The sequence below is a fragment of the Amblyomma mixtum genome, chromosome 1, assembly GCF_055824585.1.
Source record: "Amblyomma mixtum isolate Tamu chromosome 1, ASM5582458v1, whole genome shotgun sequence".
NCBI lineage: Eukaryota > Metazoa > Arthropoda > Arachnida > Ixodida > Ixodidae > Amblyomma > Amblyomma mixtum.
The window spans coordinates 105692623-105699290 of record NC_143012.1 but is presented as its reverse complement, the minus strand read 5'-3'; the positions used below and the strand labels follow the sequence as shown (position 1 = coordinate 105699290).

The 6668-nt window shown below is 50.1% G+C and overlaps 1 pseudogene; it reads left to right on the top strand.

Moving 5' to 3' along the window:
• Positions 1–1829: 1829 nt before the first annotated feature.
• On the top strand, positions 1830–5935 carry LOC149367433 (uncharacterized; annotated as a pseudogene).
• Positions 5936–6668: the final 733 nt, after the last annotated feature.

Below are 6668 nucleotides of genomic sequence, written 5' to 3'. Positions count from 1 at the left end.
TAAAAGAGTATACATACACGAAAGACTCGAAATTTCTGTGAAATAAAAGACGTCCATACTCAGGGCCTGGGAAAATACTCGACCTTACATCCTTCGGACATCCACCTCGTCTCTCATGCGGATATACAAACGTGGACACTGTCCGTACGTCCGGCGGATGTACGAATACGGATATCCGAAATCGGATTGTGTTCGTAGGTCTGATGGACGTCCGATCTCGGCAAAGGACGTTCGGATCTAGCTCGTACGTCCGACGGATATCTGTGGTTGCTTGGGAAGGGCCTGGGTTTTGCTGTGCGCGATTTCAAATTATTAACAGTGCGTTGTCTTCATGGGGCGGGGTGAGAGCATTCAAGGCACATCAACGGATGACGGGCCGCAATGCAGTCCTGATAAAAATGGCTGCCCGTCATGAGGTTGGCGCCGACTAACACTAGTGTACCACTTGCACTTTCTCAGTGGGAATCCGGCAACTCCCTATTACGCGCGTCACTGTTCGGACAAGTTAGTTTGAATTGGCTGATCGCGGCGCAGCTGGTGTGCAGAGCTGCCTCACACGTACAACGGTGGAGGTAGGCAAAGTAGCCTCAGGCAGTCTCCCAGCACAGCAGCGGCGGGAGGTCGGTGGACCGCAAAAAAAGATACCCAAATGCCTCGTCATCTAATTAGTGACGCGCATGAATGGATTAACGAGATTCCCACGGGCGAGGTTACTTTCAACCTCATTCTACTTTCTGTCCCTTTTGGCTATCAATGAATCCAAACCGTCAAAAGCGTTCCAAACTATTTCCCCACTAATCATTTGTCGTCCCAAGCAATTAGTGGTCATGGACGATTTCCATTTTATTTAAAGCGTTTTAGCATAGGCAACAAAGATTGTCCGTGTGGCAAAGAGGCAGACACCTTTGACCACTTTATTACAGATTGTGAAATCACAAAGGTATTAATAAAAAAATTAAAACAAGCTCTACCAAATGACAGCACAAGTAACAAATCAGAAATAGTCAAAAACAAAAAAGCCGTAAAGATCATAGAGGAGATGACCGCACTCAAACGAAAAAATGCTAGGAACGTATGTAACGAACAGACAACGCTAACCTATGATTTCGTCTCCGGACGGAGGAAAGGGGAAGAGAACAGTGGGGCCAGCGGTGGGCTACGATACTTCCGTCGAAAAGATAGAGCCCCGGATCACTCTGAGAGACCAAACATGGTGAGCAATCACCACTATCAAGTAAATCAAACATCAATCTCTTCCACAGCTCCCTACGGGTCGAGCAGCTCACACAGTGGGCACAAAAGGCATCAGCTCCCTTCGGGTAGAGCGTCCACTCGTGAACATCATAGGCCACGAACTACTTTCGGGCCAAAACTGTACTCAGTTATTCTCAAGTAAACGGCTCCCTACGGGTCGAGCAACCTCACTCTCTGAAGACAAGTGCACTAGCTCCCTTTGAGGTGAGCACCTTAAGTACCGGATGTGATAACGCAGCAAGTCGGCCGACACGCCCACATGTGTATCTGGCGCGACCATCGCTGAGCGTGAACCGTGTGACGTCACCTATCAGTATATATGTACGCCTGCTTGGAATAAAGCGATCCCATTTCCCTGGCATGCCTTGGTCCTGACGTTATAACAATTGGCGACGAGGCGGTCTACGCGCCTACGTAGGCAACGGCCGATCGAGCAGCAGGCGAGCAGGACCCTCGTCTAGCGAGCGTTCGCGGGGAAAGTACGTGCTCTTGGGGTACGACTACCGCCTACAGACGCTCACGGACGCCGTCAGCTACGTTTGTGCTCCTCGCAGGACAGCATCGCTCAAGCGGCCACCGGTCCCACAGCCAACAGCAGTCCGAGCGGGACAGCTCTTCGGAGGGAACAGATGAGTAGCGAACTTCTGTACTTCTTTCAAGATGCCATCAGTGGGGAAGATATCGGACTTCGACCCTAAAACGCAAAACTTCGAGTCGTACTTGGAACGGTTTGAGCACTTTTTAACGGCAAATGGCATAGCCAATGAGAAGCGCCTCTCCGTCTTCTTGATAGTGATAGGCCCGGAGGCTTATGAAGTACTAAGAAGTATCACGGTGCCGAAATCACCGGGAGAAAAGTCGTATGAAGAAGTTAAAGGTCTCCTGAAAGAGCACTACAGCCCTAGAAGCTCCGTCATAGCAGAGCGATGCAAGTTTAACAGACGCATGCAACAAGAGGGGGAAAGCGTCGAAGGGTTCATTGTAGAACTTAAACACTTGGCCAGGAAGTGCGATTACGGCGAATTCTTGGAAGATGCCCTTCGAGACAGGCTGGTTGCCGGCATACGGGATGAAGAGACTCAGCGTACTCAGCGCGGAACGAGACTTGACGTTTAAGAGCGCATGCAAAATCGCCCTGGACAGGGAACTAGCAGTGCGAGACAGTGCGCAAATGCGCTCAAGAGAGCAAACGGCATCGGTGCACGTCATGAAAGGCCGACCGCGTCAAGACTGGAGGCAAGCCAAACCCCAGAAGGGTCAAGGCAGCAAGAGCGAGAAATGTGAAAGATGCGGGAGGGGACACTCGTCGGAAGTTTGTTGGTACAAAAACTCTGTTTGTCACGAGTGTTCCAAAGTGGGTCACTTGAGAAATATGTGTCCGGCTGCTAGGGCGAAATCGAAACGGACGCATGCCCTCGAATGTTCCGAGGAAGACTCTGAGAATGAACTGTATCAATTGGTTAACTTAACCCAATCGTGTTATGAAGTGGGCGTTAACATTGAGGGGCGCACGCTGAATATGCAAATTGACACGGGAGCAGCCGTCACAATTGTTCCAGAACAAGTGTACCAGTCTCACTTTTCGCACGTAAAATGTGAGCCGTGCAAAATGTCGCTTCGCACCTATACTGGGGAGCAGTTACAACTTAAAGGACAGTGTGACGTGGCTGTTCGATACAAAGATCAGAGCATGACGCTACCTGTCATTGTTGTAAGGGACAACGGAAGGCGGTTACCAGCACTGCTTGGACGGAATTGGCTAGAACGTCTGAAACTTGACTGGTTGGAAATTGGGCAGGTGACACTCGAGGACAGAGTGGCGGTTCTAAAGCAGAAGTACCCGTCCGTATTCTCAGGCAGATTAGGGACAATACAGAAATTCCAAGCAAAAGTTGTTATGCAACCGGGCACTGTTCCTGTTTTTTGCCGCGCCAGGCCTGTACCGTTTGCACTGCAAGAAAAGGTCGAGCAGAAACTGTTGGAACAAATCGAAACAGGCATGCTGCAGCCAGTGATGCGCAGCGACTGGGCAACGCCACTAGTCACGGTTTTAAAGGAAGACGGCAGTATCAGGTTATGTGGGGATTACAAGACAACCGTAAATCCCTCACTGAAAACAGATCATTACCCGCTACCCAGACCGGAGGATTTGTACACTGCTTTAGCAGGAGGAAAGGTGTTTTGTGTGCTAGACCTTTCGTCGGCATACCAGCAATTGCCACTTACTCCCGAGTCCCGACCTTTTTTGACTGTAAACACTAGTCTCGGGTTGTTTGAATTCCAACGCCTACCTTACGGTGTGGCCAGTGCGCCGGCAATATTCCAGTCAATGATGGACGAGGTGCTTCATGGCATCCCGCACGTGGGATGTTACATCGATGACGTGATCGTGACTGGACATGACACGGCAGACTGCCAGAAGACACTGGAGCGTGTCTTGCAGCGCTTGAGCGAGTATAACATCACTCTCAATGTGAACAAATGCCGCTTCTTTCATAAATCGGTGACGTACTTGGGTCACACGGTAACTGAAGAAGGTATTTACCCTACGGACGCCAAGAAAACGGCAATCTTGGAAGCACCGGAGCCGACCACCGTAACAGAGCTTAAAGCATATTTGGGCATGTGGAATTTTTATTCCAAATTTCTTAAGAACGCCTCGACTGTAGCGGAGCCGCTTTATCGGCTATTAAAGAAAGATCACAAATGGTCTTGGACGAAGCAGTGTAGCGATGCATTTAATGATACGAAAGTCCTACTGACCAGCAGCAAGGTGCTGACATTCTATGACGTCAGGAAACCGCTCGCAATGCTTTGCGATGCATCGTCATATGGCTTAGGAGCAGTTATCTTTCACGAGACGGCTGAGGGCGATGAGAAACCAATCGCATTTGCGTCGCGTACGCTTACAGAAGCAGAAAAAAAGTATGCACAGTGTGAGCGCGAGGCTTTGGCCTTAATTTTTGGACTCAAGAAATTTCATAGGTACCTGTACGGCCTAGAATTCACCATATACACAGATCACCAGCCATTACTTGGTATCCTCGGGCACGACAAACGTGTTCCAACTATGGCGGCCGCACGTATGCAGCGCTGGGCTATAATGCTTGCAGCTTACAGATACCGACTGAAGTTTAGGAAGGGAAAAAATGCAGAAGTGGCCGACGCCTTGTCAAGATTGCCCCAGCCGGTACCCGCGAAATACGAGGCATTCGAATGTCTGTCAGTGTTTCAATGCCTTCCGCTGACAGCTGTCGAGATAGCAAAAGCCTCAGAGAGAAGCTTAACGCTGAGCCGGGTGGCACACTTCACGTTGAACGGGTGGCCTAGAGATTGCGCAGACTATTTGAAAGCTTACTATGTTCGCCGTGACGAACTATCGCTGGAGCAGGGGTGCGTAACCTGGGGTGTAAGAGTTGTAGTCCCGGAGCAACTGAGGGAACGTGTGCTAACCATGCTACATGAGGAGCACCCGGGGACCAGCCGCATGAAAATGCTCGGGCGAAGTTTTGTCTGGTGGCCCGGGATCGATTTAGCGAGTGAACAGTACGTGCAGCGATGCAAAATCTGCCAAGCAGTTCAACCTGCGTCCCGGCCGGTCCCTCTCCACCCTTGGCCATACCCCGCGCACAGCTGGTCACGCGTGCATGTGGATTTTGCACAGAAAGAAAGAAACGTGTTCCTCGTACTGGTAGACTCGTTCTCAAAATGGATTGAAGTATGGCCAATGCCCTCAACGTCTGCATTAAAAACCATTGAGAAGATTAGGGGTGTTTTTGCCGCTTACGGCTTGCCTGATGTATTGGTGAGCGACAACGGGCCACAGTTTACCTCAGCGGAGTTCACTGACTTCCTGAGCACCAACGGTGTAAAACACGTGCGTACCCCGCCTTATCATGCCGCATCCAATGGGGCTGCAGAAAGAACTGTACAAACCGTGAAAAAGGCTTTGCTGAAGCAGGTACTTGAAAGCGAGGCATCACATACGAAGCTGACGATTCAAGAAAGAATTGATAGCTTCCTCATGGCTTATCGTAACACACCAAGTAGTGTGACGGGCAAATCACCCGCTGAACTTTTCTTGAAGCGTCAGCCACGCGTCAAACTTTCTTTACTCAAGCCTAATTTTGCAAAGACCATGCAACACAAACAGGAGCAGTTAAAGGCACAACGCGATTTGGTTCGTGGGCAAGAGCGCGCGTTTGTTGTGGGCGACCGTGTGTTTGTGAAAACTGTGCGCGCTGAGAGTGTTGCCTGGGAAGAAGGTGTGGTGTCCCAGGTTGTCAGTGCTGTGACATACGTGGTGCAAGTGCGCGATGGATTGCGCTTCACGCATGCCGATCACCTGCGTCCTCTGCACGCCGACCCCAGCTCTACCCCTCCGCCCAAGAATGTGGGTGCTAAGACAACCCGACCGGTGGAAGTGTCCTCATCCCTGCCTGACACGGACTTGTCACTGTCGCCATCGGAGCCCGCCAGTGGCGCAGCTGACGCGCCGGACGGATCAACCCAGCCGGCCACGGTAGAGCCTGCTCCGCAGGAGCAGTCCGAGGCTCCCTTGGCCAACGCGCCAACACTATCTGCGCCAACAGTATCTGCACCACCAGGGGAGGAGCCAGCGCTGCGTAGAAGTGCTCGCGTGCGAAGACAACCAGACTGGTATCGACCCCAGAACTTTTGAGTGATGGCTTGTAACTAAATTAAGCGGGAAAGAGTGTGATAACGCAGCAAGTCGGCCGACACGTCGGCCGACAGTGTATCTGGCGCGACCATCGCTGAGCGTGAACCGTGTGACGTCACCTATCAGTATATATGTACGCCTGCTTGGAATAAAGCGATCCCATTTCCCTGACATGCCTTGGTCTTGACGTTATAACACCGGACAACCTCAAAGCTTCCTTGTGGGGTCGAGCATCATTGTCTCTCTGGTCTTTGACCGAATCAAGCTCAAAAGATGATCCTTAGGGGCAACCATCGAAAAAAAAAACACCCACCACCATGGCAATCTCGTTTGATTCCTAAGCCCCGATGAGGCATGTTCTGCTGTTAGCGGTAACCAAAAAAAAAATCATGTGGAACTGACGTTATCTTGTGCTGTCAAAACAATGGAACAATAAGAGAATCAAAATAGTGAAAAAAATCATTAAAAAATGTAAGAAACATCAGTAAGAGAATTCCAGCAAGTTCTCGATAATAACGCCATAAGTAGAATAAGAAGTACAGAAATTAATGGGCCGTATAACACAATGGCCGCCCCAATAGGGGAGAGCGAAGTAAAGTAAATAATAAGGAATTATTGCACAGTGTGTTTAATATAATAGTGAAAGTAGGAGGGAATAGACGTATTAGGACAAGGGAGGAGAAGTGAATTGAGAAACACTAAACATGCCTTCAGAGTGGAGGTATCCCCCAAC